We start from the raw sequence: 20017 nt of genomic DNA on the forward strand, positions 1-20017 counted from the left end.
TTGATATGAAAACTCTATTTGAATTTCTAAAGAGCACAATTTGTTGGTCGTATCCTCGCATCCTTGTTGGTCAGTGAATCCATGCATGTCACCAGGTGGCGCTGCGACTGAGTGCATTTCTGTCTATTGCCTTTTTGATGGTGACCTATCAAAACTGTCCACCAGGTGACGCTATCACTGTGAATGTATATCAGTCTTGATATGTCATCAGGGCCAGAGTGTGATCACACATATAAAATCTGAGACAGATTGGAGCACGTACAGGCTAGTTAGACAGCACTTCCTGTTTCATGATGACCCATCCACAAGGTGGCACTCTCTCTGTGACTGTATTTTGGTCTATAGAATTCGCCCTGGCCGGACATTGATCACACTTGTAAAGTTTGAGGCTGATTGGAGCATGTACAGGCTAGTTAGACAGCACTTCCTGTTTCATGAAGACTCAACCACCAGGTGCCACTCTCTCTGTGACTGTATTTCGGTCTATAGAATTCATCAGGGCCGGACTCTGATCACACATGTAAAGTTTGAGGCTGATTGGAGCATGTACAGGTCAGTTAGACAGCACTTCCTGTTTCATGGTGAATTGTTGAAATTCCGCCAGCTGCCATTTCTATGCCTGAAGAACATTTTTAATGACTTTCAATCACACCTGCCTGGTGTACATCCTGGCCAAATTTCACCTCTGTTTTGTTTACACTATTTGAATTTATAGCTTTTGAAAATGTGCAAAAATTGGTCCAAAATGGTTCAAAATATGACGCGTAATTCAAAATGGCCAACTTCCTGTTGTTTTAGGTGTGGTTGTCAATTCCATTTTTGTGCACCGCAACGAGTTGCTTATAATTTCATAGCTGTAGGTGACACGCCCTGATCGTAGAGCCTGTTTGAAATTTTCCAGATGGCGCTATGCACCTATGCAAGTTCCATAAAATATCTAATTTTTCACCAGTCCTGATGTGTGTTCAAAGTTTCACACGTCTGAGTATTTCTAGGCCTTAAAAACTGCAAAACAACAAAAACGGGAGATAATACAAAAAGAAGAAACACATGGGTTTCTTACACATTCTTGGTGCTCGGACCCTAATAAAATGCAAGTTTGTACTTACTGTGGCAGCTGTGGTGGTGTTGTAATCAAGTTTAGTCTTTGTACCTACCGGAAGCAGTGAAGTAGCTGATATATATTGAAGAATGTCTAGCTCAGTGTTGTGTTAGCGTTGTGCTTGAATCGGTACTTCTGCAGCCAAACCCATGTACTTGGATCACAACAGAGTAGGGTAAAAAACGTGGGAATTAAAGACACTAAGCCCCTTAGTCTCATTTCATCTGACACAAGCACAACCGATCTTCATCCAAGACAAAGACGGAAGGAAAATAATTGCGTCTCAGGGGCTTTCTGGCGAGTGTGTTTTCACAGAGGTAATTCAGAGGACAACTCCCTCTAAACATCCTTAGCTTTTCTTGTCTCTTTGCTCTACTGCTTTTTGATTTCCACACCTGAGCCGGAGTGAAAATGTACACATGTGCCGGCCTCCGAGGACATCAAAGTGAAACCTAAGTAGAGATATTTAATGTTTTTCATGTAAAAAGCTCTTTAGCAACCTTGTTTTTCACACCATAATGACGTTTGTGGTGACAGTAAGTGGACGTTACCTCCTGTACTGACGGGATCAGACGAACCTGCTCGGTTTCACTGCAGCACATCAAAGCAACATGCATGTTTGCCTTACATTAGTGAGGTCTTTGCTTTTAATTCCTGAAGCCTGAGTGGACCAAGCAACACTGGACATGTGCAACACTTGCATGGTTCTCAGAAGTGGCACCAAAGTGTGTTTCAACTTGAGTGGATCAATGAAAGTCTTAACTTTGCGGTGAGATGCTGTTGAGTATTTATTTTCTCAACAGCCTTTTGCTCGCATTCAATTCCTCCTCTTATGTTAGACAATTTCAATTTGGATTGTGAAAAATGTAGTGGATGTAAAACTGATTTGGTGGCATTTTTTAAAAGTTTGAGTGTTTTGTTCGACTGTCTTGTTTACATATGACACCCACACAATATTCTACTTTCATACTACAAATATTTTTTAGTTCCACCAAAGTACAAAAGGGTGTGCTGAAAGTTTGATTTTTGATCTCTCATAACATCAAACTCATCTTAGTTCAGGGGCCACATTGAGCCCAGTTTGATCTCCAGTGGGCTGGACCAGTGAAATCACAGTATAATAACCTATAAATGACCACAACTCCAAATTTTTCCTTTGCTTTAGTGCGAAAAATGTTCACATTAAATGAATTATCTTTTTTGCAAAACATTGTGAACAAGCTGAAATTTTTTATGAAAAATAAGTAAAATTTCAGTTTATCATTTACACATTACAACTTACAGATCAAAGAGTGTCTACAAAGGAACAAAACATTTAGTCATGGGTGTCTGGAACTGAACAGTGTAGTATTGTGATGGATCAAAACGAAAAAAGTCAGGCAAAAAAACAATACAAAATATTACAAAAACGAGACGCAAAACGACAAAATTTACGTACAGAATGACAAAAAAATCAGACAAACGAAACAGACAAAAAATTACACAATGTTACCAAGTGATAAATGGACAAATGACAAAAACGAGACAAAAAATTACACAAACATGAGACAAAAATGACAAAAGCGAGAAACAAGACCACAAATTACACAAACGACGCAAGCGAGACAAAAACAAAAAATGATAAAAACGATGCTCAAAACAACAAATGAAGTGAAACACAAAATGACAAAAACAAGACAAAAAAACACATGTAAGACAAAAGGGAAATGCAAAAAGACGAAAGTGAGAAACACTTCCTGTTTCATCATGATGTCTAAGCGAGAAAAGTCAGACCAAAAAAAAGACCAAAAGCAAGAAAAACAAGACAAAATGAGACCAAAATGACAAAAGAACAATCTAGTATTATACTTTATGATCAAAACAACTTGTCATGATCTAGAAATTATTTTTAAATTACAGTTTTACAAATTTCCAATTTGCAGTTAATGTCTTCTGTGTAATTTTTGTACTTTCCAAAGTCGTCCTGCGGGCCGGATTGGACCCTCTGGAGGGCCGGTTTTGGTCCGCAGGCCGCATGTTTGACACCACTGCTGTCAGACGTAAATCCTGAGATGCCAGCCGTCCTCATAGAAAGTCCTGGTTAGTCTTTAAATCGTAGCAAAGTGTCGGAGTGGAGGCTCGGTATGTGTTTACTGCTGCAGCATCGTCGTCATGTGGTCGCTGCTTAAAGTAGTAAGTTTGTGAGCCAGAGCTCTGCCGTATCTGCTGCTGACCAACCTAACATGCATTCGCCTCCGCTCCAAAATCTGTTAAAACATCCGTCTCAAATAACAGGAAGGGAGTGTACTCAAAAATAAAGTTGTTTGTGGCAGCCTTGTTCGTGCCCACTTTAGAACTCGGGGCACTGTGTAATTTCTGCATAGCTGCAGCGGTGGTAACTCTGGACGATAACTGGAGCCGCTTCATAATGATTTGTCTCCAAGGTGACAACGACGAGTGTTCAGACCCACCAAGATGAACGTCCACTGACTTGCAGGATGTTTGGAGTTTAGGATTAGAAGCGTTGAGTCAGTTGTGGACATGCAGCCAAATAGAGATGAGAAATAACTGATTTCATATGCAGCGAATCTTAGCCTGATTTTGAGTATGTTGTATTTATACTGGATTTACTCAGGTTTACATGCTTAAAATATCCACTTGATTCTTGAAGTATGAGCTATTGATGGATATTACTGCCCCTCAGAGCACCGTGGAAAGAAAATGTGAATCTAATCACAGCTGCAAAGATTTAAAATGAGCTGGGATCTTCAAATAATAATAGTATTTATTACTCTGCCAAGGAGGCGGAGTCTCAGCGGAGATATGCGACGATCGATGTTGGTTTGTCTGTCTGACATTACTGAAAAAGAGACTAACGGATTTGGATTCAATTTTCAGTGATGGTCAGAAATGACACAAGGACCCGTTGATTAGATTTTGGCAGTGATGCAGCTTATAGTCTGGATCCACGGATTTGTTAAAGATTTCCGTATCATGGTGAGATAGCGGCATGGCGTTACTGTAACCATGACAACAAGTGAACGCTATGCCAGCTGCCTGCTGACGATCACATGATTGTGATCCTACAAGGCTGCTCAGTCGTATGACTTCCGAAGGCTGAAACATTGAAAAAAACGTTGTGGCAAAAATCACAGCAACATAGAATGTGGCCATTTATTATAGATGTACCCACAAAGCAGAGCACAGTTACACATGTGTAGGCTATGTACGGATCATAGACTGTATATAAAGATGGACGTAGCATCTGGTTCCAAAAATGAGCCCACCTGGAATTGTCAAAACTTGCAACATCACACCGTCCGCTAGGGTTGGCTCCAAAAAGCTTTTTCTCCATAGACCCCAATTCATTTTTGGAGAAACATCAAATTTGATAGACTGATTTTCTACAGCTCAGGATTTTTTTCCCGTTAGTTTTCATGGTCAAAATGAGAGATCCGGTGGCCGATCTTAAAATAAATCAATACTGAATTTTAAATAAATTGTTAGATTTGGCAGAGCCAGGGGGCGTGGCTATACTTGATTGACAGTCTTGTCTGGAATGATTGACAGATTCTTTAGGCTGCTCGCCGGTCCAGTCTGTTTGATGACGCTTTTTACGTCACTGGCTCCAAAAAATCCAAAATGGCGACCAGGAAGTAGCAAAATCCGGGCTTCATTTTCTCGGCGTTGAAACTAACGGGTGACGTCATGGTTAGTTCACACCTGGTACGGATACAGAATCACATGACCTAAATATGTAGCAGGCGGCGGGAATTGATGGGACTCAAACACCCCCACAATTTAATCAACTATTCCTTGTGTCATTTCCAACGGATTAGCCCTGATAATTTCACAGCAGTGGATTTGCAGTAGGATCAAAACCATGTGATCATCACTTGTCATATTTACAGTGATGTGTGCTGCTATCTTGATATACAAAAATCTTTAACAAATCCATGGACTCAGACTATGAGCTGCATCACAGCCAGAATCTAATCACTTGGTCCTTGTGTCATTTCTGACCTTCAAAGAAAATTTCTTCCAAATCTGTTGAGTAATGTTGCTAACAGACAGACGGACAGACAAACTAACGCCGATCATTGCATAACTCTGCCGTTCCTTGGCGAAATAACAGTAGTAGCTAAAATAGGACTAGAATCAAAAAGTAAGAAGTAACACTGGCAGTGATGCTGAGGATTAAGCTGACTAATAACAGCATCCCTTTCAGGATTTCATAATAAAGGGGTTTTGACAGTGAAAACATGATGAAATTGGCTAATTTTAAGATGAAGAAAAGATGGCAAGTATAGTGGAACAATTATAAAGCCATTATTAAAACAAAATACAATATATGAAGGATAAATACGTAAAGGACTCACATTAAAGTCTAATCCTCAGGTCAACCTTGGTTTTTGCAAAATGACATAAATCAGTGTTTGGGGATTATTATTCTTGGCAATCCGGTTTAGTGATCAATGATAGCCTTAACTCTGTTGTGTTAAATCTGTAGCTTATCAGTTCCAACAAAAACAACCTTTTTCCCGCTCAGCGTCGAAGCATCAGTTGTCACACATGATGGGGCTGCAGCCGACCACAGATGGCGGCGTTGTTTGCGTTTGGTGTATGAGAAATGAAATCCCCGGCGCGGCTTCGGTTACCTGGAGGCCTCGCCTTTTGTTCCCCCAAGAAAACACAGCAGCTTATATTCTGAGCAGCTCCCCACTGAAAAACAAAGAGCAGAAAAACCTCAAGACTTTTATGTCGGACAAATTCTCATGGACTCGGATCTCGATAAATGCTTGCTTTACAAATCTCACTGCGAGCTTCACGCACCTGCACAAGCAGACCTCTGGGAGCGAGCTCCCTGGTGTTTACATGTGTTCTTTTGCACTTTTAAAGTCCAGGAAAATGCGTTTTTCATGTACTCCCCATGCAGCTCGACTTGTTCTATCAAGAGAAGCAAAGATGGTGGATTGTAGTAGAGATGTTCTTGGTTTTCTTTGTCATTAGCTAAAGAGTTGTATTGATTTTGTTAAAATCACATAATCATAAGTGTTATTTGAATTGATTTGCTCAGTTTACACTGCCATTGTTGTTGTGTTCTTATTTTTGAAAGAAAAGCAGAAAAAAACATACAAAACTTTGCAAAAAATGTTTTGAAACACCTGAAAATCACCAGAATAGATGCTGACACACTAATGCCAAATAAAGTAGAATAATTGATATAAAATTCAATTTTCACTGCATATTTGAACTTTTATTTGATATTTTAGTCTATAAGTTAGAAACTTTGGCTAATATAGAGCAACATTATCTGATATTACTAATACAGAACAACTTTATATAATGTAGGGCAACTTTAACTCATTGAGAGCAACTTTATCTAATTTTTGAGCAACTTTAATGTGAAGCAACTTTAACCAATAATATCAACTTTTGCTCATATAGAGCAACTTTGAACAGTAATATCAAATTTTGCTAATATAGAGCAATTTTAACTAATGTAGAGCAACTTTAATTAATATAGACCAACTTTCACACATTTAGAGCAACTTTAATATAGAGAAACTTTGACCAATAATATCAACTTTAGCTAACACAGAGCAACTTTAACTAATATAGAGCAGCTTTAACTCAGAGCGACTTTAAACCCTTGTGCAATTATGTTAACAGATGAATCAAAGTGAGTTTTCATGGAAAACAACATTGTGGTGACCCCAAACTTTTGAACCGTTATGTATCTTTAATAAATCATGAAGACAACCTTCAACAGCAGTGAACAGCTTCTTGCAATAGAAACTTGTGTACCAGCCCTTCATATTATTTCTAGAAAACCAACTCTATCTTGCCTCTTCCAGACACAGATTGTGCTGCTGTCGTGCATGACTTCTTAAATCACACCCTCTCTATCTGGAGTGTGTTTGATGTGAACCTCCTGAGTGTTGTGTTAGTTGTGGTGCACCACACTTTGTGCCCTGCAGCCTTTTGTAAAGGTGATAAAAAGTTGTGTTTTATTAAGGGAGGGTTCTCTAAATAAGTCTGTTTTCCCAAAGAAACCCACGGAACAGAAAAGACCTCGGTTTGCAAAATTGGCTTTTGGGTTGTACGGTAGTGGAGGATGTTCTGCACCTGAGAGGGTCTGTGGTAGAAGAGTCAAAGCCGCAGGAGTCCTTCATTGAACCTAAATGGAAAGTACAGCACTCCAACTGCTAACTTAAAACAAGACGGCAACACTAAACAATAACAAAAACAAGGTCAAAATAGTAAAAAAAGATTTTTTTTTTTTCAAGATTTCATCCGTCCGAAATCCTACAACTGAGCAGCCTTGGTTTAGTACTGCGCTCTCTGAGTGCTTATCTTGTTTTGGTTTGTGTTCAATTGGAGCTTTTAAAACCAATGTCAGAAGCTGGACCATGTGGTGAAGAGTTTACCTTCAAACATGCTAACCATCCTAAAATTTCACAGATACAATTTTAAACATCCAGAGTTTATGATTTAAAAAAAAAAACATTTCAAGAAAATCAGGGATTAGTGAGCAGAAGGTCTAGTGACTGGGAAGAACATAGTGTGTCATCAAACCAATTTGTTAGAGAATTCTGCGATGTCAGGTGAGGAAACCGGGAGGCGAACTCAGGAACACTCAGGAGACACAGATGGCTGATGCTGAGATGAATAAGGTTTTACTGAATTCAGAAGAATTGATACAAGTGCATTGCCAGTATCAAACCTGAGGAGTCTCTGTCCTTGGTGCTTGTACAGTCTGAGAGAAAGAGGCAGGATCTAACCTTGTTATTGTTGCAATATCAGCAAAATAGCAAATAGTTGTCTGTCTGAGCATTCTAAGGTCAGTAGCATCAGCTGGTGTGCTTCTGTGCGTCTTCAGAACAACATCAACAAATGGAAATGCAATTGGGTCAAAGGATGACCTTCTGTATGCTGTTTCGGGGTGAAGTGGTACCTACAATTTTTCCTTCACAATTTGGTGACCCTTCATCCCAGAAAAGACCACTCCCATCATCAGTAGTCACTCAGACAAATTTTGTGTTGATTTGCAGTGACCTTTCCCCCTTAAGGGATGAATGAACGCAAATAATGCCAATAAAATACCCCCAGATACCCTCACTGTAGGGGCCTATATGGTACTCTTGGCATTATACACTCATGCACTTGCACACTTGTGAGAATATGGTGCAAGATGACTCATCTCTGTGGTTCTTGCACCACTAAATCCTCAAATGTGCATCCATCTTTGTAATGAAAGGTTTATATACTGAAACCCTACTGTAGCATACATCCTTATGTAACTGCTGACACTGTTCATGCTGATAGTCTCATCTCATCCTGCACCGACATTCACAAGAGTTGCTTTATTTTCGAAGATATCAAACTAATGAGCTGTCTACCGCAGTTTCCGACCCCATTTACTGAGGTCTTCACCACAGATTTAAATGTAGACATCACTTAAGACACTGAAACATGAGTCAGCTCAGCAGCTTTTCTGACTGAAGCTCCTGCCATCTGTGCCACAATAGTGAACCCTCTCTCAAAATCACACGTTATCTGGATTTTTCAGCACTTTTACTTATGAAGCAGAGCATGATTGGATGTACATTTCTTTCTTGTATCATGCAGTGCATCTGTATTAGTTTGTCCACTATTTTTTCAAAGGTTTTCTTTAAATTTGCCACCGGTGCGTACATTATGAGGTGGGAATTCTTCAAAAGAGTAGCCCCTTCCTGTCTTTTATCCTGTAATTTTTTTTCTTTACTAGAAAGTCTACAAGTGGCCAGCTGCTCCAGTGTACCAAGTTTAGCCCTCAGACATCTGCCCCTTAAACAGGGCAGGAAATGCAACAAAAAGGATTAAAGTCACCACAGAGTTGGTGACACCATAATCCTGGTTGAACTTTTCTTTTTTTTTTTCAGATGAGCTTTCGCAAACTGAACTAGTGGACGAACGACTTTGCTGCGCTGCTCTCACATGTATTTTGGGCTAAACTTGTATTCTTCTTCCCACTGGCAATTTGAAAACCAAGCGGAATGTGGAAAATGATTGTAGGAGTGGAGGGGAGGGAGAAGATATGCCTCGCTTGGTCACTTTGGTGTCTGAAATCCGTAGCTGAGATGGCGTTTGACTGATTTGTGTTGTGACCGCATGTGCCAGACCCGCCTGCTATTCTCAACCCGTAATTCCTCCCTGAATTCAGGCATGCGACTAATTTACTGTAGGGGCAGGATTTTTTCTCCTCTTCCAGGGAGCAGAAACTTTACCCCGTTTCTGCTACAGAGCGCCGTAAGTGATGCCACCTGTCAGCCTGACAGCTTATTCTCCATATGGGGACGGCCTTTATCAGCTGCAGAAAATATCTGCCACCTGCCAAGGATTTCAAAATGTTAACTCTTTAACGGGCTGCAGAGTAATTCCAATAGTTTACTGCTGTCTAGTAATTCAGCAGTGACTTTAGCATGCTATGAGATGCTTGTTGCCGGAGTAAAAACAAGAAAAAGTTGCTTCCTGGTGCTTTGCAGATGCAAAAATGGGTCTGCATTTATTGCTTTTATATTTTTTTTCTTCGTCTTTTCTGTCTTCAAGGTTGGAACTGAGGGTTATTTTTTTTTTGCCTTGGCTGAATAAAAAGAGAATTCATTGTGATGAAAATCAACAGTTATTTGAAAACTGGTCCAAATCATGTTTTCTTGTTACAATCTTTAACCTTACGCTGCAGCAGGTTGTCGTTTTGGCATCCCTCGCTTCTCCAACATGTCCACAACTTCCTGATCAGAAAGAATGAGTCAGCTTGTGAGTTTAGCACACTATAAGATGTTTGTTCTGGGAGTAAAAAGCAAGAAAAAGTTGCTTCCTGGTGCATTGCATTGCACTACGGATGCAACAAACTGGTCTGCATTCAATGCTCATGTATTGTTCTTCGTCTTTTCTGTCTTCAAGGTTGGAACTGAGGGTTATATTTTACTTTAGCTGAATAAAAAAAATAGCTAATGGAATTTAGTGGCAAAAATATGCATCTACTTGAAGTGTTGGTTTTCGAAAACTGGTCCAGATCAAGTTTATGCTGCAGCAGCTAGTTGTTTTGGCATTTCTTGCTTCAACGTCTCCACAACTTCCAGATCAGAAAGCATGCCACTGTTTTTTCCCGTGCAACTACAACATTTTCCTGCAGCCGCGTTTTTATTGTCTGGATTCCTTATATGCATTGAATTGTATTGCAGATGCAAGTGCTGCAAAAGAACCCCACTGGTTCTGTCGTCACAGGTCAGCTCGTGAGTTTAGCGGGCTATAAGATGTTTCTTGTGAGAGTAAAAAGCAAGAAAAAGTTGCTTCCTGGTGCATTGAATTGTTCTGCAGATACAAAAACAAGTCTGCATTTAAGACTAGTACATTTTTTTTCTTTGTCTTTTCTGTCTTCAAGGTTGGAACTGTGGTTTATACTTTGCCTTAGCTGAATGAAAAAGAGAACTCCTTGTGGTGAAAATCAGCAGCTGCTTGCTTGTTTTAGAAAACTGTTTCAAATCGTGTTTTCTTGTTCCCATCTTAAATTCACGCTGCAGCTGGTAGTCGCTTTGGTATTTCTCGCTCCTCCAACATTTCCACAGCTTCCTGACCAGAAACAATACTGGCACTTCTTCCTGTGCAAGTACAACATCTTCCTACAGCCATATTTTAGTTTTGTCGTTCCAATGTGTCGTTTTGTGAGGGACAATGCAAATCAGCCAACGTGAACCTATGCATTCGGAGCTGCACCGTGGGCCAAACTAAGGAGGTTTTAATAGAATTTCTAAAACATCAATTGCGAAAAGCAGGATAGCATTTTCTGATTTCGAGTGCCCTGTAATTTGAAGCGTGTGGGCTCAAGCCACTTATTTTGTGGTGACGGCTTTACTGGCGGCTTCTCCAAAAAGACGGAGGCCAACGCAGCCAAAGGGTTGAGCTAGCTGCCTTCGCCTTCCCTGCACTGATTGACTGAGCCGCTTCCCCTTTGGTGTTTGGCCGCAGTTGTTCTGCCCTCATGGCTAACCTCACTGGGCGTAGCTGTCCACCATTGGGTGTTTAGAAAGCTCGACAGGAGGACACCTGCTCCTGGATTTGTTTGCGCAAACACCCGTGCAGACTGTTTGTGGATGCGTTTGGAGAACACATGAGGTAAACACATGCACAAGTCTACCTTTTGGCAGGAATGGAACGACAAAACAAGCAGCCGCCCCCTGCATTCTTGCATCCTTATTCATCTCTTAGAAATCCAGCGATTTAGCCAAACATACTGTACGCTATATATTGCGTTATTACCTCATCCGGGCTCAAACCGCTCCCTGGCATTCCGTCCTATATAGTTGGAGAATTCCCGAAATTTGGGAAATTCCTGAGGGCTTGCAACAACACAACCTTTATTCAATACGTGCAGAACAACACACAAGTGTCTAGGAAGAAGAGAAACATTAAGCGATAGAAAACTCTCATTGTAGTGCATTTGCTAGAGTAAAAACAGGTTTTCTTTGCACCTTTTTTTCATGGCCCGGCCACGCTTTTGTGCCCGGCTGTAAGAGAATACAGATATAACATTAAACCGCAGCGTAGAGCAACAAGTCCTTTTGAACAGTTGTGCATTTTTGTGTCCGGTGCCAAGACATCTGTCTGCTGACACACCCTGTAATTATAAGCGAGAGGAAAAGAAATGTCTTTTGATTATTTCCATCCTTATTGCAGGCGCGCACAATCGGGCCTGTTTTGACAATCGCACCGAGAAGCTGCAGAGAAATCTTTTTCTTCAGACGCACAGATAAACAACAAAAAAAATACCCCACATGGATTGTAAATGCAAATACGTGTCACTATATCTGTCCAGCTTATTTATTCTCGTAGATGCAGGACCGTGATTTTGGAGTTTGAAGCTCTGATGCTTGCCAGGAGAGCGTTCAGGGGAGTCGGGGAGGGAATGCTGCAGCCCATCAGCGGCCCATGTGGAGGCCTGTGATGAGAGGCTAGATTATGGTGACTCACTGCGCTGTACAAACAGCTCACCAAGACTCCTCTGGTGTATGAGAGGCTTCACAAAGAGCTGCAGCGGACATTAGGTGTGTTAGTGCGAAGGGATTTTTATACAGTCTGTTACTTAATGACTGAGACGCTCTGGATGCAGTTCAGAGAAGGAAGTAGGAAGTAGGAGACGTCTGACAACCCAGAGTACATGGAGGATGATGAAAACATCGATTCTGAGGATGATGATGATTCCAAGGATTATCACTACTATTCCGAGGATGACAACAATGATTCTGTCCAAGGGTGATGACGATGGTTCCGAGGATGACGATGATGATTCAGAGGATGATGACAAATCTGAAGATGACGTTGCCGAGGACAATTCCTAGGACGATGATGACGATTCTGAGAAGGATGACGATGAGTCCAAGAATGACGACGATTCCAAGGATGAGGATGGCGATTCCGAGGATGATGATGATTCCAAGGATGATGATGATGGCGATCCCAAGGATGACAACGAAAATTCTGACTACCATGAGAATTCCACAACAGCCAGCATGATTGAAGCAGAGACCATCGCCACAGCGGTAGATGCCCTCGTACCGTCGATGGCACTGAACACCTTGATACCCGTAGAACCCAGACTGGGGAGAAGGATAGATGACATGGTGACGTCTGATCTAGAATACATAGAAAGCATCTCCAGCTGGTTAACCCTCCTGTTTGGTTTGTTTCTCAGGAACAGCAACGACATTCCTGGGGATGTTTAATGATCCAAAAATGGCAGAAACCAAAATATCCCAATAAATATTGTTTATATCTCATTATTACGAACCACTTGGATCAATATTTAGTACAGTGATGTTCTTTACCTCTCACAGATTATGGTTCATTGAGGATAATTCACTCATTTTTCATTAAAAATGCACATTGAAACTTTTTTTTAATGTACATTGAAAAGATATCCATATAGAATACAATGGTTTTACTTTTTTTTATTTTACATTTTTATGTATGTATGATAAGTTAACACGTCTTCTGTTCAGGTCAGGTTTATTCATTTCAGATGTTGATGCATAGAAAACAAGTTTCATATCAAAAAAATTCAAGAACTTCGTCATACACACAGCAGAAACACAGTAAGTAATGAAACTTAATTAAACCAAAAGGAACAGTCTGAATCTAGTCTGCTCAGTGGTCCAGCTTTAGCATTTAGTTTTTAATCAGATTTCTAAGAATATGCTAAGTTCTCAGTGTGATGTTCACATTGAAACAATAATGCTAACCATTAGCGGTGGCTAATGTGGGTTAGTGACAGTGATGACCCCCCTAAGTGAGCCTCGGCTCTGATCACATGTCCTGCAGGATGTGTAACTCGGGTCGATCCCCACGAATGCAGCACATATGGTTTCTACCGTTGCATCCATTGCACAAGCCGGCCATGTGAAGTCACTTCCAAGTCAAACAAGCAGCGACCCCTCCTCATCCCGCTCCCCTCTGGAAAACACTCACGCTCCTCAAGGAAAATCCAGAGAGGAGGATGAGGGGTAAAGCCTCGCAGAAAGAAGGGCTCCCACCTAAAAACATTCCTGTAGTACGGGGCCATGTTTTCCTTACCCCAACAAATTTACACAGTTGTTGGTGATGGCCCGGGATTCCTCCTGAAGCACGGCCCACCAATAATAAACAGCATGGCAGCTGACACCACAAGACACCTGCACGGCTCCCTGACACTGCAGGATTGTTCCCAGGGCCTGGGGGGGCCTGAGGTGGGCTGGAGGACGGGGGGAAGAGGAGGCCACGGGGGCGGGCAGACAGGTTTGTAAGGAGGGCAGTTAGAGTCCAAGCATTTATCTGCTGCCTGTTGTTGTGCTGCATCAGAATCAGCTCATAAAAATAAATGAAGCAGTTTAAAAGTTCACCGTTAACCAGAGAATGAGGTCAGCTGTAAGGAATGAAATCAGCAAATCTCAGCTCAGGCTTCTCACGTCGGTGCATGTTGTGTGGGTTTTTAAAAAAAAAAAATCCATTTATGGGTCATTCTAGAAATGGAGGACGCTTAGGCTTCAAATTTTTTTGAAAAATAAGCCTTCACTTTTACAATTTTCTGCTCCATATTCATCAGTAATGGGTAACAAACTAATAACAGGGCATTAATGGGCATAAAAAGGAGGGAAAAGGTGTAAACGGAAGGGAAAATGTGGAAATGAGCTGTGCAAACTGGACTTTAATGGGCAACTTGGATGTAGAGCAACTTTAGCTAATACCGAGCAACTCTAATATAGAGCAACTTTAACTCATCTCAGAGCAATTTTAACTAATGTAGAGCATTTTTTTTACTCCTTTTTGAGCAACTTTAATTCAATTAGAGCAACTTTAAATAACAGAGAAACTTCCACTAACATGGAGCAATTTTAACTAATGTACAGCAATTTTAACTTACATTTTTGAGCAACTTTGACTCAGTAAAAGCAACTTTAGCTAATATAGAGCAACTTTAACTCCTTTAGAGCAAATTTAACACAGTTAGAGCAACTTTAGCTAATTTCTGAGCAACTTTAGCTCAGTTAGAGCAACTTTAACACAGAGCAACTTTATCTAATGTAGAGCAATTTTAACTCATTTTGAGCAACTTTAGCACAATTAGAGCAACTTTATCCATTACAGAGCAACTTTAACTTCTTTAGAGCAACTTTAATATAGAACAGTTTTAACTCATTAAGAGCAACTTTCACTAATGTGGCGTTTTCATGAAAAACATGAAATTGTCTGGGTGACCGTGAAGTTAGCGTATATGTGGTATTAAACTTCTCAGCCGCTACCCACACACTTCTGTGGCTCAGTAACTGGTCCTGGTTGGTTTTCTGGATCCTCCATCGTCTTTCTGCAGGTCGTCAGGAGCCGCTGCAGCTTTTGTGTCTCCACCTGTAGGCTGTTGTCAAAGCACAAAGGAGGGCCGCAGCCTGCTGTCAGCTCCTGTTTGACTCGAATTTGTAAATCCTCTCTTTGAGCCGCGGGTCTGTGAAAGATTAGCCAGAGGTTCAGTAATTCACGTGTGTGGAGAGTTTTCACAGACTTCAATGATTACAGCTGTCAACAGTGTTCCAGGTTCACTGTTTGTTTCTGTAAAGATCAGATCGAGTTGTTTGTTTTTTTTTTCTTTTTTAAGGGCAGCCGCAGAGATTTAACCTGCTTTGTTGTATTTATTAACTTCCTGGATCACGGATTAGTTTATACAACCTTCATCTGAAGCTGGCATGTAAGAAAAAATCAGATTTTCAAAGAGGAGCTGACTAAACATGGTCAGATCTGTTACCTGGGACCGCTGCAGCGCTCAGCCTCTCATGTTTGCCATAAAGCGGGGCCTCCCTGTCAGGTCACAGCACCTGTTCTTGGTAAACGCTGCCAGCAGGTGACGTCAGGCTTGTTTTCCATGCCGTAAGATGGAGCCTGGAAACTCCTGTCGCCTGTTCGCAGCAAATAAGAGTCTGACTCGTTTGTTCTGCTCCCTGCGAGCAAAATGAACCCTGGCTCACCGGTCAGAGGCAACTTACTGGGAAAAAGGGTCTTTGTGTTAAAACTGCATTAGGGGTTTAAATCTTTCAGCAATTTCTCCAAAGACATAAAACGGCATTTTCAAAAGACCAGATAAGACCAGAAAACACTGTTCTTTTGGCTCATAACAGTTTGGAAAACTCTTCAGAAAATGAAATAATGAAGGCAAATCTTTCTCCTTCAGGCCACAATTAAAAGAAAGTTTGAGTTTTCCATATTTTCGATCAATTTGGCTGTTTTTACTCAAAGCTTTCTAATAACATGAAATAAATTATTTTTATACATTTATTTAGGCATTTGGCTGTTATTTCTCAGAAAACTATTTCATAATGTAAATTAATGAAGGCAAGTCTTTCCCCTTCAGTACAAAATTAAAAATAGTTTGAGTTTTCCACATTTTCTGTATATTTGACTGTTGTTTTTACTACAAGAAAGCACTCTCATAAAGTAAAAAAAAATGAACTGACGGCAAGTCTTTTCCCATAAGGCCAAAATTAAAAGTAAAAAGTAGTTTAAGTTTTCCACATTTTCTGTCCGGGGGGGGCGCAATATTCGGGTCCAGCCCTATTTTCTACACATTTGGCTGTTGGTTTTATGTGGAAAATTCAATTAATTAATCAATTAAAAAGAAGGCAAATTGACAGAAATGAAACAAAAAGCATTAAAAAAAAATCACAAGACAACCTAAAATGGACATAAAATGGCAAAAACAACACAGAACGCCTTAAAATAAGACAAAGCAACACAAATGTGGTACCAACCGAGAAAAAAACAAGACAAAATGACACAATGGGGACCAACACAGGCTGTGCACATTTTTAAATGGGAAACGGGAAGAAGAAATGTGCAGAAAATAACCCAAAAACTTCTCAAAATCACAAAACGATACCTGAAATCACTGAAATTCCAAGTTGCAATAGACTCCTATGATCTCAGGGCCTCTGGGTTTGATGAAATTTGAAATATGTGCAGTGGAATTTTTGCTTTAGCACATGATTAACTCCACAGATGCACCTCTGCAGGTATTACAAATGACTAGAGGTGTCCAGGTAATAGTCTGATGCGATGGATTCATTTATTACCCAACTGTCTGTTACTAACATCACTTTCCAGATCAACTATCAACTATTTTTACTCTAGTTATGGTTGCAAGTGATCTTCTTTTTGTAGTTTTACCTCCAAATAAAGCGGTTGTAAGAATCTAATGTATGTTTTAGCTCATTTAGCTGACTGACTACACTCATTTACACCCCTGAAGATGAATTTAAGTGATGTTTTTATCGTGGTGCTTCCCTTTTCTGGCCTTTCTGGGTCCAGCTGATGATGTGTTTTCAAGGCTGGCCTGCGAGAGGACAGAAGCCAGCAGATAGGGTATATGGCTCAGGCCTGCAGCCAGCTGTGAACCTGATAGCATCTGTTTTAAACGTTTGAGGGACGTAGAGAAAGGAGCCCTCTTTTCTTCCGAGCTCTGGAGTGCTAGTTATCTCATGCCTTTTTAGTAAAGGGATCCACAGATGGCCCGTGTCCTGACAGTTATACAAATGCGATATCGCTCGCCGAGGTATTCCACAAGGATCCTCTTACTGCGTTACTGTAGGCCGACAAGTGGGACTCATTCATGCCCGGAGTAAACAAGACACAAAAAGACTCCTCTTTTCTCAGAAAGGAAGGAAAGAGAAGCTGCTTTTTTTTATCTTTGTGACGGCAGACAAAACAGCCTCTTCACACCTGAGAGCGTCCTCATTGTCGTGTTATCTCAACCATCGAATCGACATGAAAAGATCATTTCATGTTCCGCCGTCGCCCGAGGGGGTTTGGACGACTTTGCTTTGTCTGAATCGGATGACAAAATCATTTGTCATCCGTTTTTTTTCGCAGGTTTTTGCAGGTTTGAACTCACTTCAAAGACCTGATCACTGATGAACTGTCTTTAGAGTTCTGTTTTCTTTGCTTGCAGCCTTTTTTAGTTCTTACTCATTGTGTTTTAATCAGAAATCTTTGGACTATAGACACCCTCACATCCTACAACCACGTCCAAACTACAAACTCAACTATTCTTCAGAGAAACCTCTCTGCTGCCTGATTACATTTGTTCATAAGCTGTTAAAAATAAGTGCAATGCAACATATGTTCACATTTTTAGCTTAGATGTAGCGGAACTTGCCACCTTGGTAACTTAGAAAATGTAAAAGAAGCTTCAAATTTGTTGGAGAAGATCAAATTTGAACCCAAATTGTGCTATTTTTCTAAATCTAGCTATGCAATTTTGATGCAAAAACATGTCTAAGCTCAGTATTGGTTATGGATAGCCGTTATCTACCCATGACATTTTGGAGCCTCAGCCTAAGCAAATAGTGAGTAAAAACTGAAATCAAATGAGCTAAAATGAAACTTAAGTCAAAGAAAAACGTTCTTGTTGCTGACTTATGCCACCAGCCTCCTTAAGTGGACTTTGTTGCTCTCCACACTAGAAGCCTTTCCAACTAAATTAGAGTTTTTATGTCGGGGAGAACATACATTTCTTCCAAACTGAAAGTAGTTTTGTTTTATAGAAAAGTAATTATGGTTGAGGTTATGATCTTGGGCCATGAGTTTGGATAATTTCTTTCGTATTTAAAGCTAAACAGCTACCTACTTTTGTATTTTGCAAATTAAAACTCTATCTTGGCATCCAGCTAGTGGCCAATATCACTGGTTTACTTACTAAGAGCTCAGACTTGACTCAGAAACCCAGTAAGGCCTTCTTATGCTGCCAAAACCAGTTAGACCAGTCAGCTGTATGGATATTGCTCCTTTTGGGGATGTCTCAGACACTGGGATGGGCCAACGCCTTGAGCTCTTTGTCGTGTTCCTTGAGCAGGTTTTGCAGTTTAGCAGTGCGTATTGTAACGTCGTGGCTGATTGGTGAAAGCTACATTAGATCTTGGGGTTACATATCTCATCCTTGAGTGGTTTAAAGAGGAATCTTAATACTCATAGTCATTATTTTATTTCCGAGGAAAGACACTGAGCAGCTGGTTGTTAACCCGTTGCGCTTCAGTGTCCCGCCCACGGTACACTTTGAGATCTGCATAAGCAATTTGCTAAATGTCTGAAACTGCAAACGCAATTATACAAACACTATACGCCAATGGAAAGCTTAGATTCTCATGAATCCGCCGGTATAAACCACTTTCAGATGTGATTACCACAGCGGGTAATATAAACACATTTGTCCGACAAAACGAATATCCATCCATCCGTTCTCTATACACGGCTTCAACGTACACAGCGTGACTCTCATTTGCGGGTTCATTATTACACACAGAAAAAAATATTCCACAAAAAACGGCCATAATCCAACCTTGGACATCCAGACGAAACAAGCCAGTAAACTATTTTGTCCAAAACATGTCTTGAAGTCGGTATATAATCCACGAATAGGTCGTTTTCAAGGAAATGCACCTCGCGATGCGTGTCCAATATTCCCTGTATTTCTCGTCATATTTTTATTTACAAATAGAATATTATCGATTTATTTTTGTACTGAAAATAGCTGGAATTGACTGCAGCTTAAAGGGCTACTTTGTGGTCAAAGACTGGATGTAAAACTTGGATGTAGCCAACATGGAGGTGCCTCACACCTACATTGTTTCTAATGGCCAGCAGGGGGCGACTGCTCTAGTCATATTGTATAGAACTCCATAGGGAAATTATTCTCCTAACTTGATTAACTGACTAAACATTTTCCTGATAGGTTTATGGTCTCAAATGCTAGTCGCAAGCCTTTTTTTGATAAATAACGATGTATATTTGGTAAATTATGGTGCCATTTTGAGGAAAATGGGTAATAAAGCACTATTGTAAATTATTTTAGGATTCAAAAGACCAAGATGGCAAAACTTGAGCAGTCTACAAATGACAACATGGTGGCTACATCCATCTTTTATATAGTCTATATTCATTGTACATCTTGTAGGGTCTTTGAGCCCCTTTTTTGCTTGGATCTCTCAAATTAGTTTCTCTGGTTGACTTCAGATGTAGTCCAAAAACTTTAAACATCAAAAAATCAGTCCGTCATTTTAGCTTAAGTCACTATTTTGCTATCAAGGGTTGAAAATCTGTGCTATATATGACACCCTCTGTTCTTAAACCACAACATGGATGAGGAGAAAGTGGGGAAAAGAAAAACCTTTAGTTGAAGACAAAGGAAAGAAACTTCCCTGTACACGTGCACACATTAAATTTAGCTATCGAACCCTTATAACTTCACATTTCCCCCCTTAGTTTTTGACAAAAAAGACCCTTAACTATTCACACAAGTCTCAGTATTAAGTTTTAACTTAAGACTCCACATTTCATGTCATTTCAAGCTACATTCTTGCCCCGACTGTAGGTGTGTTGGAA

At 40.4% G+C, this 20017-nt stretch overlaps 1 protein-coding gene across 1 annotated transcript in view; it reads left to right on the forward strand.

Annotated features, from left to right (window-relative positions):
- Positions 1-20017, forward strand: part of cfap299 (cilia and flagella associated protein 299) — a 122800-nt gene that overhangs the window by 73408 nt on the left and 29375 nt on the right. The window lies entirely within an intron of this gene.

Source organism: Acanthochromis polyacanthus, chromosome 7 (assembly GCF_021347895.1).
Source record: "Acanthochromis polyacanthus isolate Apoly-LR-REF ecotype Palm Island chromosome 7, KAUST_Apoly_ChrSc, whole genome shotgun sequence".
NCBI lineage: Eukaryota > Metazoa > Chordata > Actinopteri > Pomacentridae > Acanthochromis > Acanthochromis polyacanthus.